The sequence below is a fragment of the Hemitrygon akajei genome, chromosome 18, assembly GCF_048418815.1.
Source record: "Hemitrygon akajei chromosome 18, sHemAka1.3, whole genome shotgun sequence".
Lineage (NCBI taxonomy): Eukaryota > Metazoa > Chordata > Chondrichthyes > Myliobatiformes > Dasyatidae > Hemitrygon > Hemitrygon akajei.
Genome location: NC_133141.1, coordinates 2,167,480 through 2,186,516, shown reverse-complemented (window position 1 = coordinate 2,186,516; position 19,037 = coordinate 2,167,480).

The following is a 19,037-nucleotide window of genomic DNA, read 5'->3' as shown; positions in this document are numbered from 1 at the left end:
GAAAAAGGTAGAAGGTGGAAAGTCCCTATTTCTGCTGCAAAATCAACACATAAACGTGAAAAGAACTGTCACACTTGTTTAACGTCTAATGTGAGCATCCTTATGGAAAGACAGTTCATCAGCATCTACGATACTGGCTGCTGCTGGCATAAATAGGCCAAATCAGATTGAAGCAGTGTGTTCATTATAAATAATAGCAGATACAAGGAATGACAGCAAGCCCATAATTGGATCTCAAGATCCACATTTCAGTTGTGAACCACTTAAGCTTTCGGTTACAGTGTGATATTGGAATGATAGCTGCCAAGTTACCTCATTGTGTTCTTTATATTATTAAGGTGAAGTCAAGGGTCAAATGTCTAAACAAGAATACTTAACATGCAACAAAAGGAAAATATGGATTCACTGCTTTCCAGCTCTCACAACGATTGAAACTAAGTAAAAGTAACGTAGGTTCAGGAGAAGGTCCTGGAAAATATTCATAATTTCCCGTGCTCTGGGAGCTGCCTCTCAGCAAAAATCAATACTGTAGATGAAATTCATTACTGTCTTCAGTGTGGCATCACAGTATTTTGTTTTGAAGAAAAGTGTTTAGAGAGCAGGACCACAAATACAGTGCAAAACTCAGCGTCTCTCAGCTGCAGTTGATCCATGTTCTTGCCTATCTGCTTTTGAATTATGGACTACAAATAATAGACATCTGAAAGCACTAGTTGTTTCCTAGCAGCAATGTGCTTGCAATGAACCCACTGATAGAGCTGGAGCCTGACCGTCCCAGCAAACCAGATTCTATCCTGAACTCTGGTCCTATATGTGTGGAGTTTACATGTTCTCCCTGTGACTCTGATTTCCTCCAATATCCCAAAACATGGAGATTGGCAAGTCAATTGGCCATCAGAAGTTGTCCCTAGTTGTAGGAGGGTGTGGCGATCAGGAGGAACTGTTGATAAGATTGTGGGAAAAATTAAAACAGGAATAAGTCTGAATGAATGGTTTGCATAGGCTTAATAGGCCTGTTTATGTTCTATAGGACTTCATGACCATATGACTCTAAACTCCTCCAAATCTATTGGCAGGACAAGTCAACCAACATCCAGACCAATGTCCCCAGCATTGAGTGTGGGATTAGACCCATTCAGTCATATTGTAGGTGACACCATTCACACGTCTGAACCAGATTCCCTAAACAAATTCTCTTTTCCATGTTTTGTCAAGGTAAAAGTTTTATACATTGGATTCTGGTTAACTGGGACACATCAGGACCAGTACATTTTGGCCCAATTAAGTGGCTGCATTAATTAGTCAAAGTTTCATGGAAATAGTTTAAAAAAGAGAATCTGCCATTTAACTGAGTAACAAATGATATATTTGAATGAAGTGCAGAACAAGTTAGAACACTATCAATACTTCTGCAGTACTATAAAACCTAATAGTTATCGATGGAGGAATCCATCCAGTATACACTGTCGTGATCTTTTGATTGACTGTAAATGAACAAAATCAGTGCAGATACCTCGTGCAAATAATTGACAGTCTTCATTACCTTCCTGCATGAAGTAGTGTCAAAAATCACTGCTATTTAATTCAGTGTCAGTCAGCCAAATGATTAAAGTAGCATAAGCATACGCAACTATTCACTCGAAGCACGGTGTAGTGCCTATCCCCACACAAGTACTCATGATTGACACTAGTTAGAAACTGTTGCATCTTCCAAATCTGCATTCTCATTGTAACATTCAGGATAATTGTCAATACCTTATAATTTTTTGTAGCTCCCAACTTGTTGAAATAGTGAAATGGTTTCATTTTCACTCCAGGTCATTTCTGGCCTGAATGGTTGAAACTGCAGTGAGCAAAACAGCTCTGAATTGTCTGATTGCTTATTTCAAGTCAGGTCAAGTCAAGTTTATTGTCATTTAACTATAAACATGAATATAACGTATATATCTATATAATGTTTATAGAAACAAGACAATGTTTCTTCAAAACAGGGAGTATAGCTCAGTAGTACACATCACAAGATCACAAGACAAAGGAGCAGAAGCAGGCCATTTGGCCCATCGAGTCTGCTCCGCCACTCCACCATGAGCTAAACTATTCTCCCGTCTAGTTCCAATTTCTGGCTTTTTTCCCATATCCCTTGATACCCTGACTAATTAGATACCTATCAATCTCCTCCTTAAACACCCTCAATGATTGGGCCTCCACGGCTGTATGTGGCAACGAATTCCATAAATCCACGACCCTCTGGCTAAAAGTATTTTTCCTCATCTCTGTTTTAAATGGGTACCCTCTAATTCTAAGACTGTGGCCTCTTGTCCTGGACTCACCCACAAAAGGGAAACAGCCTTTTCACATCTACTCTGTCCAACCCTTTCAACATTCAAAATGTTTCTATGAGATCCCCTCTCATTCTTCTGTACTCTAATGAATACAACCAAGAGCCGACAAACGCTCCTGGTATGTTAGTCCCTGCATTCCAGGAATCATCCTAGTGAATCTTCTCTGAACTCTCTCCAACATCAACACATCCTTTCTAAGATAGGGGGCCCAAAACTGCACACAGTATTCCAAATGGGGTCTCACCAGTGCCCCATAGAGCCTCATCAACACCTCCTTACTCTTATACACTATTCCTCTTGAAATGAATGCCAACATAGCATTCGCTTTCCTTACTGCCAATCCAACCTGGTGGTTAACGTTTAGGGTATCCTGCACTAGGACCCCCAAGTCCCTTTGCACTTCCGATTTTTGAATTTTCTCCCCATCTAAATAATAATCTGCCCGATTGTTTCTTCATCCAAAATGTACAACCGTACATTTCTCAACATTGTATCTCATCTGCCATTTCTTTGCCCACTGTCCTAAACTGACCAAGTCTCTCTGCAACCTTTCCGTTTCTTCAACACTTCCTGCTCCTCCACCTATCTTGGTGTCATCCACAAACTTAGCCACAAAACCATTTAATCCATAATCTGAATCCTAGATATACAGTGTAAAAAGAAGAGGCCCCAACACCGACCCCTGCGGAACACCACTAGTGACCGGCAACCAACCAGAATAGGATCCCTGTATTCCCACTCTTTGCTTTCTGCCTATCAGCCAATGCTCCACCCATTCCAATATCCTTCCTGTAATTCCATGGGCCCTCATCTTATTAAGCAGCCTCTTATGTGGCACCTTATCAAAGGCCTTTTGAAAATCCAAACACACAACATCCACAGCCTCTCCCTTGACAATCTTATTTGAGATTACCTTAAAAAATTCCAATAGGTTGGTGAGGCAGGATCTTCCTTTCATGAAACCTTGCTGGCTTGGGCCTATTTTGTCATGCACTTCAAGGTAATTCACAATCTCTTCCTTGAGGATCGACTCCAATAACTTTCCAACTACTGATGGCAGACTAATAGGTCTGTAATTTTTTGCCTCCCCCCCTTTCATAAATAATGGAACTACATTTGTGACCTTCCAGTCCTCTGGAACCGTGCCCGAGTCTACTGATTCCTGGAATATTATTTCCAATGCCTCCTCAATCTCCAATTCCACCTCCTTCAGAACCCGTGGATGCACTTCATCCGGTCCGGGAGACTTATCTATCCTTAGTCCATTCAGCTTCTCAAGCACCTTCACTCGTCCTCTGCAAAAGGCGAATCTCCTAGCGGCCACCCAATCCGACATGACATGCCTGTCTGTGGCCTCCTCTACTGCCATGGTGAGGCCAAACCCAATTTGGAGAAGCAGCATCTCATATTCCATTTTGGTAGCCTCTAAACTGATGACATGATCTCCTTTTTCTTCTCCTCATTTGTCTATCACGTCCTTCTGGTTCCCCTCATCTTTTCCTTTCTTCCATTGTCCACTGTCTTCACCCGTTAGATTCCTTCTTCTATCTATCACCTCCTAGCTTCTTACTTCATCTCCCTTCGCCCAACCACCACCTTCCACCTCACCTATCACTTGCCAGTTTGCACACCTTTCCTTCCGCCACCTTCTTATTCTGCCTCCAGCCCCCTTCCTTTCTAGTTCTGATAAAGGGTCTCAGCCCGAAACGTCGATTGTTTATTCTTCTCTATAGATGCTGCCTGATTTGTTGAGTTCCTCATTGTGTGAAATGATTCCTGATACTGATGTCAACTGTTGCATTTGAGAGCTGGAGAAGAGAAATGTTATCTCCAATTCTGTGGCTAATAACCATCCAGTGTCTTTGCTAGGTCAGAAGGTAATGGCATCTAGTTTGTGACAGTCTCACAATCATATTGACTTTCTCTGCAGCTGCAACACTATATTCTACATTCTCTTATCTTTTACTACCTTCATGTATGGCTTGATCAGGGGACTGTGCATTTAAGTTGAGGGGGGTAAGTTCAAAGGAGATGTGTTATTTTATGCAGAGTGGTGAGTGGCAGAATATACTGCCAGAGGATGCAGTGGAAGCAAATACAACAGAGGTGTTTAAAAGTTTCTTAGATGGGCCCATGGATGTGCAGAGATGGAGGGATATGGACATTGTGTAGGCAGAAGGGTTTAGTTCAGTCGTGTGTATAAACTACTAGTTTAGTTCAGCATAACATTATGGACTGAAGGTGTGCTGTGCTGTTCTATGATCTATGTTTGATGTTCTATCTGCCCGATGGCACAGAAACAAAAAACATTCACTATCTATCAGTACACACGATGATAATAAACCATTCCCAATACACCTGAAGAGTAGTCACATAGTCACAGTGCATAGGGCTAACACTTCCAACGAAGACTCAAAAAATATCTGTTGTAAGAGTGCTGCATTGCTTAGACATATAACATTTCTTATGACCAGTAATTTAATTTAATTACCCATTATTGTAAGTGAGGATTGGCTGTCTGAAGATAGCTCTTTGAGTAAATGTCATCGACCAGCATTCTTAATAACAGTTCAAGTAAACAAAGCAATGTAATAAGGAATAATGTTTAAAATAGCATTAATTTTCCTTTGTAATCCTCTCTTCAGCTTTTAACCAGTAGTGTGTACAAAACAATCCTCATGAGCTTTTAGACCATAAGCAATTTATGTTTTCTTAAAGTTAACAATTCTAGTGGCTTTTTAGTCAATTATATTTATTGCAGTGAGTTTAAAAATAATAGTCTTCTTGGATTATTTCAAATAAGCCTTTAATGTTCTTCATAACACTCAGTTTGAAAGGTTAACAACATGATTTTTGCAGATATCTGAAAGAAATAAAGATATTTAATTGTTCAGAAGTTTAAAAACTGCAGAATTTCTAATAGAACTAGCTGTTTGTGTAAGTTGTGGAAATATTTATTACCCTTTTAGATCAGAGCCTCACTACAGGTAGACAGATGGGCTGAGAAAGATGATACTGTTTATGACACATTGTGCAGATGTGACTATATTTATACTATCCAAAAATACATATCGCTCACTTTATTGCAGCTGCCTGATCACAAGTATTTCAGAGATTCATTCCACAAGTCGATTGCATCTTTTGATCACTGGTACCCCTTCTCCCCCTTCTCCTTCAAGAGATATTTTAATGATTTTTCTCTCTAAACTGAATGATATTTCAATGTATATATTCAAAATAGCTGCAGAATGTGTCATAGACTAATTGGGTTGGTCCTTGTTACGTTCAAGCAGTTCTTTGAAGCCCTATTTTTCATCTAGTAAGCAGACTCTATTTGCACAGCTTGGAAGGATCTAGATGAAACAGGTGTGCTGGGCAAAATTATTTACTTGCTAGATGTTGCAAAATTTTCACGTCCACTTGGCTGAAGTCAGTCTTGATGGAGCTGATGCAGAATTGATACTGGATCTTTCTTTACTGAACATACTTTCTGGATGTACCGTTACTGAGATTCTTCCTATTTGCTGTTGAATCTTCTTCTTTCCACAGCAATGCAATGACAAGTGTAGAATTTGTATATCGCCTCTAGTTCTCTAGTTTCCAAAGATTTGCAGATTGCTGAGTTAACTGGCCATTGAAATTTGACCCTAGTGTGTTTGAACATGGGTGAGGGAGTTGACTGGAATGAGGGGAAATAAGTTTAGTGCAGGATTATTGTAAATGGATGCTTGATGCTTAATGTAAACCTGGAGCCTTTTTCAGAACTGTATGACCCAATGACTCTCATGGTTCCAGGGATCTGAGTTTAATCCTAACCTTGGATACTGTTTATGGAGAGTTGGCACATTCTCCCAGTATACTCAATGGTTTCTCTCAGGTGATCTGTTTTCCCATCACACTTCAAAGGCATGCTGATAGGCTAATTACCCTTTTGTGCAGACAAGTGGCAAAACAAAACCACAGGGAGGTTTATGAATGTTGAAGAGACAACAAGTCATAGGGAATAAGAGGAACTTGGATTGAGGGAAACTGGAATTGACATAATCAAATGGTTCAAGTGGTTCAGTTTATTATCAGAGAATGTACACAGCATACAACCTGAAATATTTAGTCTTCACAGACACCCACGAGAAATGGAAGAACCCCAAAAGAATGAACGACAGTAAAGCATTAGAACCCCAAAGCCTACTGTCCCCCTCCCCATCCCTGCGCAAGCAGCAACGTATCAACCTCCCCCTACCCCGCCCATTTCAGCAAAATGTGTCAGCGTCCACCACCCATCCAGCCAGTAGCAAAGCACCCAAAGAGAGACCATGACCTGTAGTCAACAAAAGCTGTTGTTTACACGCCAGTTTGATGTGCCACAGACCGTCTCTCTCTCTCTCACTCACTCACTAACGAGGGACAGAGACATCACCCAATTCACAGCGAAAGGGGAGACTGACAGTTGCTGTTATGGTGTTACAATCTGCCTTGTCACTTTTTATTCCGACTCAAAATTGGCAGCAAACTCTCCCCCCCACATCAAGAGAGAGAGAGAGAGAGTGTGTGACCACTGCACTACAGAAACCTCCGTCCATACATCCACTGCAGCAAAATCCTAGTGTTCCATATCCTGTGGCACCTCAGTTGGCAACACCGAACTGGAATCTGTTGTCCACAGGGCTGTACCTCAGAGGCGAATGGAGATTCTCGGAAAACAGTCGGCCAGCAAGCTGCATGACCAGGAACTCATCCGCCATAAAAAATGTAAACAACACAAACAAAATGCTGGAGGGTTTCAGCAGACCAGGCAGAATCAATGGATGTTTCAGGCTGAGACCCTTCAGCAGGACTGGAGAAAAAAAGATGAGGAGTAGAGTTAAAAGGTGGGGGGAAGGGGGAGAAACACAAGGTGATAGGTGAAATCAGGAGAGGGAGGGGAGAAGTAAAGAGCTGGGAAGTTGATTGATGAAAGAGATACAGGGGTGGAGAAGGGGGAGTCTGATAGGAGAGGACAGAAGGCCATGGAAGGAAGGGAAGGGGAAGGAGCACCAGAGGGAGGTGATGGGCAGGCAAGGAGATGAGGTGAGAGAGGGAAAAGGGGATGGGAAAAGGTGAAGGGCATTTGACATCTATAAGAAGTCCAACGTGGCTATTCCATTTATATAATTGAATCCATTCTTCAGGCTTTCCTGTGCAAACCCTCAAGTCATCTTCTTTCCAGAAGGGATCAGAGCTGAGCTATCCCTTTAAACTATCTGCAACTTCTCTTCAAGATTCTTCCCATGGAACCTTTCCCATGAATTAAGTTTTTCAATGAACCATACAACCATAGGACATTACAGCACAGAAACAGGCCCTTTGGCCCTTCTTGGCTGTGCCGAACCATTTTTTTTGCCTAGTCCCACTGACCTGCACCTGGACCATATCCCTCCCCACACCTCTCATCCATGTACCTGTCCAAGTTTTTCTTAAATGTCAAAAGTGAGCCCACATTTAGCACTTCATCTGGCAGCTCATTCCACACTCCCACCACTCTGTGTGTGAAGAAGCCCCCCCCGATGTTCCCTTTAAACTTTTCCCCTTCACCCTTAACCCATGACCTCTTTTTTTTTCTCACCTAGCCTCAGTGGAAAAAGCCTGCTTGCATTCACTCTATCGATACCCATCATAATTTTATATATCTCTATCAAATCACCCCTCATTCTCCTACGCTCCAGAGAATAAAGTCCTAACCTATTCAACCTTTCTCTGTAACTCAGTTTATCAAGTCCCGGCAACATCCTTGTAAACCTTCTCTGCACTCTTTCAACCTTATTAATATCCTTCCTGTAATTTGGTAACCAAAACTGCACACAATACTCCAAATTCAGCCTCACCAATGCCTTATACAACCTCACCATAACATTCCAACTCTTATACTCAATACTTTGATTTATAAAGGCCAATGTACCAAAAGCTCTCTTTACTACCCTATCTACCTGTGACGTACTTTTAGGGAATTTTGTATCTGTATTCCCAGATCCCTCTGTTCTACTGCACTCCTCAGTGCCCTACCATTTACCTTGTATGTTCTACCTTGGTTTGTCCTTCCAAAATGCAATACCTCACACTTGTCTGTATTAAACTCCATCTGCCATTTTTCAGCCCATTTTTCCAGCTGGTCCAAATCCCTCTGCAAGCTTTGAAAACCTTCCTCACTGTCCACTACACCTCCAATCTTTGTATCATCAGCAAATTTGCTGATCCAATTTACCACATTATCATCCAGATCATTGATATAGATGACAAATAACAACGGACCCAGCACTGATCCCTGTGGCACACCACTAGTCACAGGCCTCCACTCAGAGAAGCAATCCTCCACTACCACTCTCTGGCTTCTTCCATTGAGCCAATGTCTAATCCAATTTATTACCTCACCATGTATACCTAGCGACTGAATCTTCCTAACTAACCTCCCATGCGGGACCTTGTCAAAGGCCTTACTGAAGTCCTTGTAGACAACATCCACTGCTTTCCCTTCATCCACTTTCCTGGTAACTTCCTCCTTTGCTAAACATGACCTAACATGCACAAAGTCCTGTTGACTCTTCCTAATAAGTCCCTGTCTATCCAAATACTTGTAGATCCTATCTCTTAGTATTCCTTCCAATAATTTACCTACTGCTGATGTCAATCTTACCGGCCTATAATTTTCTGGATTACTTTTAGAGCCTTTTTTAAACAACGGAACAACATGAGCTATCCTCCAAACCTTCGACTCCTCACCCGCAGATACTGTCATTTTAAATATATCTGCCAGGGCGCCTGAAATTTCAACACTAGTCTCCTTCAAGGTCCGAGGGAATACCCTGTCAGGTCCTGGGGATTTATCTACACTGATTTGCCTCAAGATAGCAAGCACCTCCTCCTCTTCAATCTGTATAGGTTCCATGACCTCACTACTTGTTTGCCTCATTTCCATTGACTCTATGCCAGTTTCCTTAGTAAATACAGACGCAAAAAACCCATTTAAGATCTCCCCCATTTCTTTTGGTTCTATACATAGCCAACCACTTTGATTTTCAAGAGGACCAATTTTATCCCTTACTATCCTTTTGCTCTTAATATACCTGTAGAAGCTCTTTGGATTATCCTTCACCTTGACTGCCAAAGCTACCTCATGTCTTCTTTTAGCCCTCCTGATTTCTTTCTTAAGTATTCTTTTGCGCTTTTTATACTCCTCAAGTACTTTATTTGCTCCCTGTTTCCTATACATGTCATACATCTCTCTTTTCTTCTTTATCAGAGTTCCAATATCCCTCGAGAACCAAGGTTCCTTATTCTTATTCACTTTGCCTTTAATCCTGACAGGAACATACAAACTTACCAAATTACCAACGACATCCTTGCCAGAGAACAACCTGTCCCAATCCATGCTTTTTAGATCCTTTCTCATTTCTTCAAATTTGACCTTTTTCCAGTTTAGACCTCAACCCGAGGACCAGATCTATCTTTATCCATGATCAAGTTGAAACCAGTGGTGTTATGATCACTGGAACCAAAGTGTTCCCCTACACACACTTCCGTCACCTGTCCTAACTCGTTTCCTAATAGGAGATCTAATATTGCATCCTCTCTAGTCGTTACCTCTATATATTGATTTAGAAAACTTTCCTGAACACCTTTTACAAACTCTAACCCATCTAGACCTTTAACAGTATGGGATTCCCAATCAATACGTGGAAAATTGAAATCCCCTACAATCACAACTTTATGTTTCCTGCAGTTGACTGCTATCTCTCTGCAGATTTGCTCCTTCAATTCTCGCTGACTATTGGGTGGTCTATAATACAACCTTATTAATGTGGTCATACCTTTCCTGTTTCTGAGCTCCACCCATATGGTCTCGGTAGACAAGCCCTCTAATCTGTCCTGCCTGAGCACTGCTGTAATATTTTCCCTGACTAGCAATGCCACCACCACACCCCCCCCCCCCCCCCCACAACCCTTCATCCCTCTGTCTCTATCACGTCTGAAACATCTAAACCCTGGAACATTAAGCTACCAGTCCTACCCCTCCTGTAGCCAAGTTTCACTAATGGCTCCAATGTCATAATTCCACGTGTCAATCCACGCCCTCAGCTCGTCAGCCTTCCCCACAATGCTCCTTGCATTGAGATAGACACACCTCAGAAGATTATTACCACCACACAAAACCCTTCTATTTGTAACTTTGCATGAACCTTTAACATCATTTATTTTCACCCCCGCTCCACTTTCTACTCTGGCACTCTGGTTCCTATCCCCCTGCAAATCTAGTTTAAACCCCTCCAATAGCACTAACAAACCTCCCTGCAAGGATTTTGGTCCCCCTGTAGTTCAGGTGTAACCCGTCTCTCTTGTACAGGTCCCACCTGCCCCAGAAGAGGTCCCAATGATCCTGAAATCTGAAACCCTGCTCCCTACACTAGTTCCTCAGCCACATGTTCATCCTCCAGAGCATCCTACTCTTATCCTCACTGGCACGTGGCACAGGTAGCAATCCTGAGATTACCATCCTCGAGGTCCTGATTTTTAACTTCCTACCAAGCTCAAAAATACTCACTCTTCAGGACCTCCTCACTCTTTCTTCCTACGTCATTGGTACCGATGTGTACCATGACATCTGGCTGCTCACTCTCCCATTTCAGAATGCTGTGCACGCAATCAGAGACATCCCTGACCCTGGCACCCGGGAGGCAACAAACCATCCGGGAGTCTCTGTCGTGACCACAGAACCTCCTGTCTGTACCTCTAACTATCGAGTCCCCTATCACTACAGCTCTCCTCTTCCTCCCCCCTCCCTTCTGCACTGCAGAACCGGACTCAGTGTCAGAGATTCGGCTGCCGCAGCTTGTCCCAGGTAAGTCATCCCCCCCAACAGTATCCAAATCGGTATACTTGTTGTTGATGGGAAGGGCCACAGGGGAACCCTGCTCTACCTGCCTTTTCCCCTTCCCTCGCCTGATGGTAACCCAATTACCTGTGTCCTGGTCCTTTGGCGTAGCTACCTCCCTGTGGCTACTATATATAAACTCCTCATTCTCCCGAATGATCCAGAGGTCATCCAGCTTCTCACGCATTCCTGAACTGGTTGGTATAGGAAGTCAGCTTTTCCAGTACCAGGATTCCTTCTTCTAAAATAAATAGTGCAAGCTATTTTACCACCTCATTTTACATTTATGTACCCTTTGCTCTAATTCCTCCATATTGTCAGCTATTTTCCTGTTAGTTTTTGTCATTCCCTTTATTATGCAAGAATTTGAGATAAATTGACTTGAAACCCTTTTTTTTGTTGCATAATGGCATAGTTAGTTGGGTTGCTGTCTCTTTGCTGGAGCAACTCAGGTTCAATCTAATGGAGCATGCACTTTCTTCTGGTGATCACATCGGTTTCTTCCGGGAGCTCAATTTTTTTCCCACATCCCAAAACTGTGTGTGTTGCATTTAGCGTGTGTGTTAGAATCCAGCTTTGGGGTTGGGAGGGAGAAGTTAATAGGAATGTGGGGTGAATAAGATGAATTAGAGTAGGATTAGTTGAAAAATGCAAATCATAGAAAAATATGATGGATCATGAGTGATCTCGCTTGATCATAATTTTCTTAAAAGATAAGTACAAATTTTATATGCTGCTGAATCAAATATAGTTTGTATTATTCAAAAGAGATCAAATCATGAAGAAATCACTGAAGTAGACTTTCTTCAGACTGGGCTGTGGGTCAATTACTTGAAAACTTAGTAATATTAATAATTACTAAAACCTCTCACACGGACAATGAAACCCAAATCCAATGGAAGATCCCATGTCTAATTGTAATGTATCTTTCGATCAACTTGGTAATTCTTTTGGATGAATAACTTTCCACATTGGAAAATATAATCTTGCTCCTTACAAGCAGAGTGCTGGCCAGATGAGGATTCAGCATATTGCCATGACATTTAAGCTCACTTTTGCAATATCCAAATGCTGCACTGGACCAGCAAGTGTCATGAATGGTTGAAAAAGTTGACAGAGGTTGTGTCAAATATGAGTAATAAGCTTTAAAAAGATTGTCATGAAAGGCATGGTAACCTGAAGGACAAAATCATAAGCTCTCTTTTAATCAATGTGGAAACTTCATTTTCTGGGGACTATCCATTATTAATGAGAGCTATACTCCCGATCTTCCTTGATTTTGTTTCCATAGGAACAGGATTGGGTTGTTCACCCTCATGACTTGGCTATATGTGTACGACAGTGAAGTTGTTGTATTCTCTTACCATGTGGCTTGTGGTAAGAGAATGTCCCAATAAGCATACAATGCAATTGATAGAATTTCCATGCAAGATTTAATGTAGAGTTTAGCCCTTCATGGGACCATAGCACTGTTCCATAGACACACTGTCTTATTCCAATATTGTCAGCAATGATATCTTCAGCTCTTGTACCAATGTCATACTGAACAAGACTTCACTCAGACTTTATCGAGGATATTATGGCCATGAAGAAAATGATATGTTAACACTGAGAAAACTGAGCTTAATTTTTAATGGCATCGACTTTTGTAGACCACTTTTGAGAACACAACTAATGAGAGAAAGAGACATTTTCATTCTACCACTGGAATTCTTCAGTTTGTTCAAGAAGATTCTGACAAGAAATCTGGCCACAGCCTTTAGATACCTGACCACGTATGACAAACAGCAACAGTTAGATTTAGTCACATAATTGGACATGACCAGTATATATTCTACATATCAGTAGATATAAATGAAGGATTTCAAGGTTTTAATCAATTTCTCAGATTCCACTGTTATTTATAAACCACTTGAGGTTTAAGTCCACAGTTGTTGGTTTAAACTAGCTTCTGCTCCTTACTATCCAGTATTCAATCTGTTTAGATTGTGCAAAACATTCATCAGAAATAATCAAAGATTCCTGTAAGAGGCATTGCAAGTTCTTTTGCTGCAGTGTGGATGACAGGAAAGTCTCATCATTCAAAGCTGCAGTGACATGTTACAGAAAACAGGAAACTAGATAAGTGCTCCTGGACAGTGCACATAATGCACAGATTTTGAAGCCATGGGAAACAATTGCTACAGCTTTCTTTATAATTTATATTTATCGGATTGCAAATCCTGTGTAACATCCTCAAATGTAGGCAACTGATTTTCTTGTAACTTTTAGTCAACCATCAACATGTGTGTCATAGGTCTATCAGCTCATACATTGCGTGTTTCAGTTGGTCTAGCTCAACTCATACAGAGCGGAGTGTCCTCATATCTGACTGTCACCTGGCTATTTAGCTATAAATGCATTATTATTGATCCAGCCTTCAAATAAAACTCAACTTATAGCCAAAAAAATTCTTTGCTGCAATCCAGCAGCACAAGTCACTAAAGTACATCCTTCTTTTATCCCAACCTATTGCCAGTAAGTCAAAGGGTTTGGGTTATTTACATAATGAGTGATATCAGAATAAATTTAAATGGATCAAAACAAGTTCACAGAATGCTTTCACCATTTTCTTTACCAGTAATTTTCAAAGCTGCAGATTGAGTGATGGATGTCTGGTGTTGGCATTGTAACACAGTATGTCACTCTGATTACACCAAACCTGAGCAACTGTTGCACAACATACTTTATTTCAGGCTTTAACAAATAGCACAACTTCTAATGGGAATGGAACAGCTTAGCAACATCTGTGATTGTTTTGGTGACCAAAGGCTATTTTTTCAAGGCATTTGATACCATTTCCTGTTTTCTGTAATTAAAAAATCAACTCCCCTCCTGAATGCAGATTTCATAAATATGTCACTGAAACATTGTTTAGAAACATAGAAAACCTACGGCACAATACAGGCCCTTTGGCCCACAAAGCTGTGCTGAACATATCCTTACCTTAGAACTACCTAGGCTTTACCCATAGCCCTCTATTTTTCTAAGTTCCATGTTCCTATCCTGGAGTCTCTTAAAAGACCCTATCGTTTCTGCCTCCACCACCGTTGCCAGCAGCCCATTCCACGCACTCACCAATCTCTGCGTAAAAAACTTACTCCTGACATCTCCTCTGTACCTACTTCCAAGCACCTTAAAACTATGTCCTCTTGTGCTAGCCATTTCAGCCCTGGGAAAGAGCCTCTGACTATGCACACGATCAATGCCTCTCATCATCTTGTATACCTCTATCAGGTCACTTCTCATCCTCCATCGCTCCATGGAGAAAAGGCCAAGTTCACTCAACTTATTTTCATAAGGCATGCTCCACAATCCAGGCAACATCCTTGTAAATCTCCTCTGCACCCTTCCTATGGTTTCCACGTCCTTCCTGTAGTGAGGCAACCAGAACTGAGCACAGTACTCCAAGTGGGGTCTGACCAGGGTCCTATATAGCTGCAACATTACCTCTCGGCTCCTAAACTCAATCCCACGGTTGATGAAAACCAATGCACCGTATGGCTTCTTAACCACAGAGTCAAACTGCACAGCAGCTTTGAGTATCCTATGGACTCGGACCCCAAGATCCCTCTGATCCTCCACACTGCCAAGAGTCTTGCTATTAATGCTATATTTTGCCATCATATTTGACCTACCAAAATGAACCACTTCACACTTATTTGGGTTGAACTTCATCTGCCATTTCTCAGCCTAGTTTTGCATCCTATCAATATCCCGTTGTAACCTCTGACAGCCCTCCACACTATCCACAGCACCCCCAACCTTTATATCATCAGTAAATTTACTAATCCATCACTCCACTTCCTCATCCAGGTCATTTATAAAAATCACAAAGAGTCGGGGTCCCAGAACAGATTTCTGAGGCCCACCACTGGTCACCGACCTCCATGCAGAATATGACCCGTCTACAACCAATCTTTGCCTTCTGTGGACAAGCCAGTTCTGGATCAACAAAGTAATGTCCCCTTGGATCCCATGCCTCCTTACTTTCTCAATAAGCCTTGCATGGGGTACCTTATCAAATGTCTTGCTGAAATCCATATACACTACATCTACTGCTCTACCTTCATTAATGTGTTTAGACACGTCCTCAAATACTTCAATAAGGCTTGTAAGGCACGACCTGCCCTTGGCAAAGCCATGCTGACTACTCCTAATCATATTATACCTCTCCAAATGTTCATAAATCCTGCCTCTCAGGATCTTCTCCATCAACTTACCAACCACTGAAGTAAGACTCACTGGTCTATAATTTCCTGGGCTATCTCTACTCCTTTTCTTGAATAAAGGAACAACATTCGCAACCCTCCAATCGTTCAAAACCTCTCCCGTTCCCATTGATGATGCAAAGATTATCACCAGAGGCTCAGTAATCTCTTCCCTTACTTCCCACAGAAGCCTGGGGTATATCCCGTCTGGTCCCGGCGACTTATCCAACTTGATGCTTTCCAAAAGATCCAATACATCCTCTTTCTTAATATCTACATGTTCAAGCTTTTCAGTCCTCTGCAAGTCAGCACTACAATCACCAAGATCCTTTTCCACAGTATTCTTAAGTACCTTTGCTGTCTCCTTCAGTTCCATACACAAGAATGACACAAGTTTAGCAAAAAGAGATTGACCAAGTTACTAGTTACACTTTAGGCCAACCACATTGCTGCCAGCATCTTTCTTGTAATCTGGGTTTGCAATCAGGCACTCAGCTGTAAAGCAACCTCAGTAGTAGTCCAGAGGCCCAGTCTGCACTCGCATTGGTCTATGACCCAACACCCTGGCATCAAACTAATCCAAAGAACTGATCATTTATATTACTATTGTGACCACATCCTCGCTTACAAATCCAGACAATTTTAACATATTAGAATGGAAGACAGTGACATCAACAGTTGAATCCATTAGGTAAAAGTGAAGAGAAAACAGTACTGTTTATTATTAAATAGTTAACTGACTCAATGCTGACTCTGTTTCATTAACTCTAAACAAATGAACACTACTTGTAGAGTGGGATATTTCCCATACTTCATCTAAAGGGTCCTCGTACTTCATTGGAACTTTTATCTGTTGTTACCAGTGGTCATTAAATGCTTAAAGTAATAAACTCTTACTGCCTCACAAATTTTAGAAGCAACTCATTAATTTCAGCAGTTTACAGTTCTAACAGTGTTTAAATGGTCAAATTCAACTGAGCATTTTACATAATTGTACTCACATAACATTAACAGTGTACGATAAGATATTTTCATACTTGCAGCATGCAGTCTTGTGGTGAGTGCCCCTATAGTGAGTTTAAACATTGAATTGAACAATCTGACTTCATCCCAGAAGATGAAATAACTATAAGGAAACTGTCACCTTTTTCAGCCCAGATCTTTGATATTCTCTCTACTGAAGATTGGGGCCTCCAGAAACTTACCTCCCTTCTACCCTTCACAACCACTGATCCCATGGACCCCAGGGTCAATCCTTGCCATCTTTTTCAGTGTCCAGCTTTCTCATTATTTATTCAAGAGACTTTCACTTTAGTCAAACTATTCAGAAATTGTTGGCCCATTGACTGCTTTCAGCAATACTCTCAATCAGACTCATGAAATCAACCCTTTTATTGTATGATCACTGTAACATTGGTTGGTACTTTTCAACCCTGACCTTCTGCCCCATTCTTGAGGCTCACGGTTATTGCTGTAAATATTTCCTGGGTAATACTGAGACAAGAAGCTAGTTCACACACCTCTACACTATTCCATTGCTTATCCTTATCCAAACCCTCTCTCCTAAAGTTATCGCTCCTGATTTAGATCATTCGAAGTCAGCAGTGACACTTCACAGAAAACAGGTAATCAGATGTATGCCCTTGGACTAAACACATAATCCATAGATTCTGATATCATCAGAAACAATTGCTACAACCCTCTTTATAATATACTGTATATCTGTTGGATTCTGTGTTACATCCAGAAACCTAGAGGGAAATGAATGTGTCTCATTCTCTCATCAGCAGTGATGTCAAAAGAAGCCAACAGGTGCCATTAAAATATGCAATTGATACTTGTTCCAAATGGGAATTACTGTATTTTTCTGTATACTTTGACAGTGACTGCTGATAAGCATTTCACAGTTAACAAGACAAATTCCATCCTACATTAATCCAAAGTCTATTTACAGCCTTTGTCCAGGGATGGCATCAGGAGAAATCCTAGGAACTGTTCACAGTGCTCTAAAATTATCTAATGTGACATCACCTGTGTAAATTCCATCATTCTGGATTTTAAAAATTAACTATTTCCTCTTTGTACATGCTGGTGGAGAGGAGGAATTACTTCACTAGTTGCATCATTATCCATTCACTTTAATCATACATTTATATCAATAGTTAACTCTCAGTGCTTTTATTATCCCAGCATTATCCAAATGTCCTGAAAATATCATAAGGCTCTAATAAAATAAATGAATCAAAATTTCGGATACACATTGCATTGTTGAAGATGTGGTGTTCATCGGTTCTTTATGACATGTAATCATGAGTTTTCCGTCTCAGTGTGGAAATCCACAACAATTGACATAATTGACCATTCCATTGGCTAAACTCTCAGTCACTTTTCCTCAAACATGAAGCAATTTCTTAGTTTCCAAGAATTGTGAACACAGGATATTTATTACACAGAAAAGCAGAAAATGCCAAAAACACTCAGCAGTTCACATAGTGTCTGTGGGAAGAGAAACAGTATTAACCTTTTCAGGGCATAAATCTGATTTTAACCATTAACTCTGTTTGTGTCTCCACACCTGACCTGCTGAACCCGAATGAGTCTGACATAGCATGCTCTCTACAGTTTCTTTGTTGCAGCCTCTATGTCACATTGACGGGATCTTTCTGTTCTTTTAAGTCATTGAGGGTATTTCTCATTTCACACATATTTACTTGTTTCACCATTAATGGCTTATGTTTTTCTTTCATGGTATGTCAGGCCATTCAGCCAATCTGGAGAAGAAACACATGCAATCATCTTCTTATATATTTAGTTCACTGGACTCCAGGAGTTCATACAAGTTCCAGTTCGACAGTGTGCACCTACCTCTACCCCTCTTGTGGAAAATTAGATGGAATGGCATGCAAACTAGTTGCTGATGTGCTATCACCCATTTGGCACCAAAGGCCAATTTCATCCCCAAGCTGTTTCAAAAGATTTCTCCATCCTTATTGTGCTCTAATCATTGTTCTTACGTCAATTTAATCCCTGATATCTAAAGCCTGATCATGGCATTTCAAGCTCAAAAAATATCCTTTTTCCTTTTAGTAAATTATTACAGTCTGCACTCAGGCTCCTAAAATATGCTTTGAACTTCTGAAGATCTTGATAAGTCATTTTAATTCCATTACCAGTGCAAAATACTAATGGTTATGGGCCTCATTACCAGTTGTCATGCTCTTTAATTTATATGATTATATCATGATGCTTTGTGTAAAGATCCAAAATGCTTATGTATTCAAACTTTATTTCAGCCTCATGAGCTCTCCAAAGTACATTGCTCGCTGACAGCCCAATCTCAGAAAGAAAAGCCTATCTATTTCTCTACAAGTACAACAAAGAATATTTATGTCTTTGTGTAGCTTTAATGATGGCCCAAAGAAGGAGGCTGCAAACAGTTTGCCTCAACATGTACAACAAGCTGGAGTAACTCCGTGGAAACGAGCTGCCCGACCTGCTGAGTTTATCCAGCTTGTTTGTATGTGTTGATTTGACCATAGCATC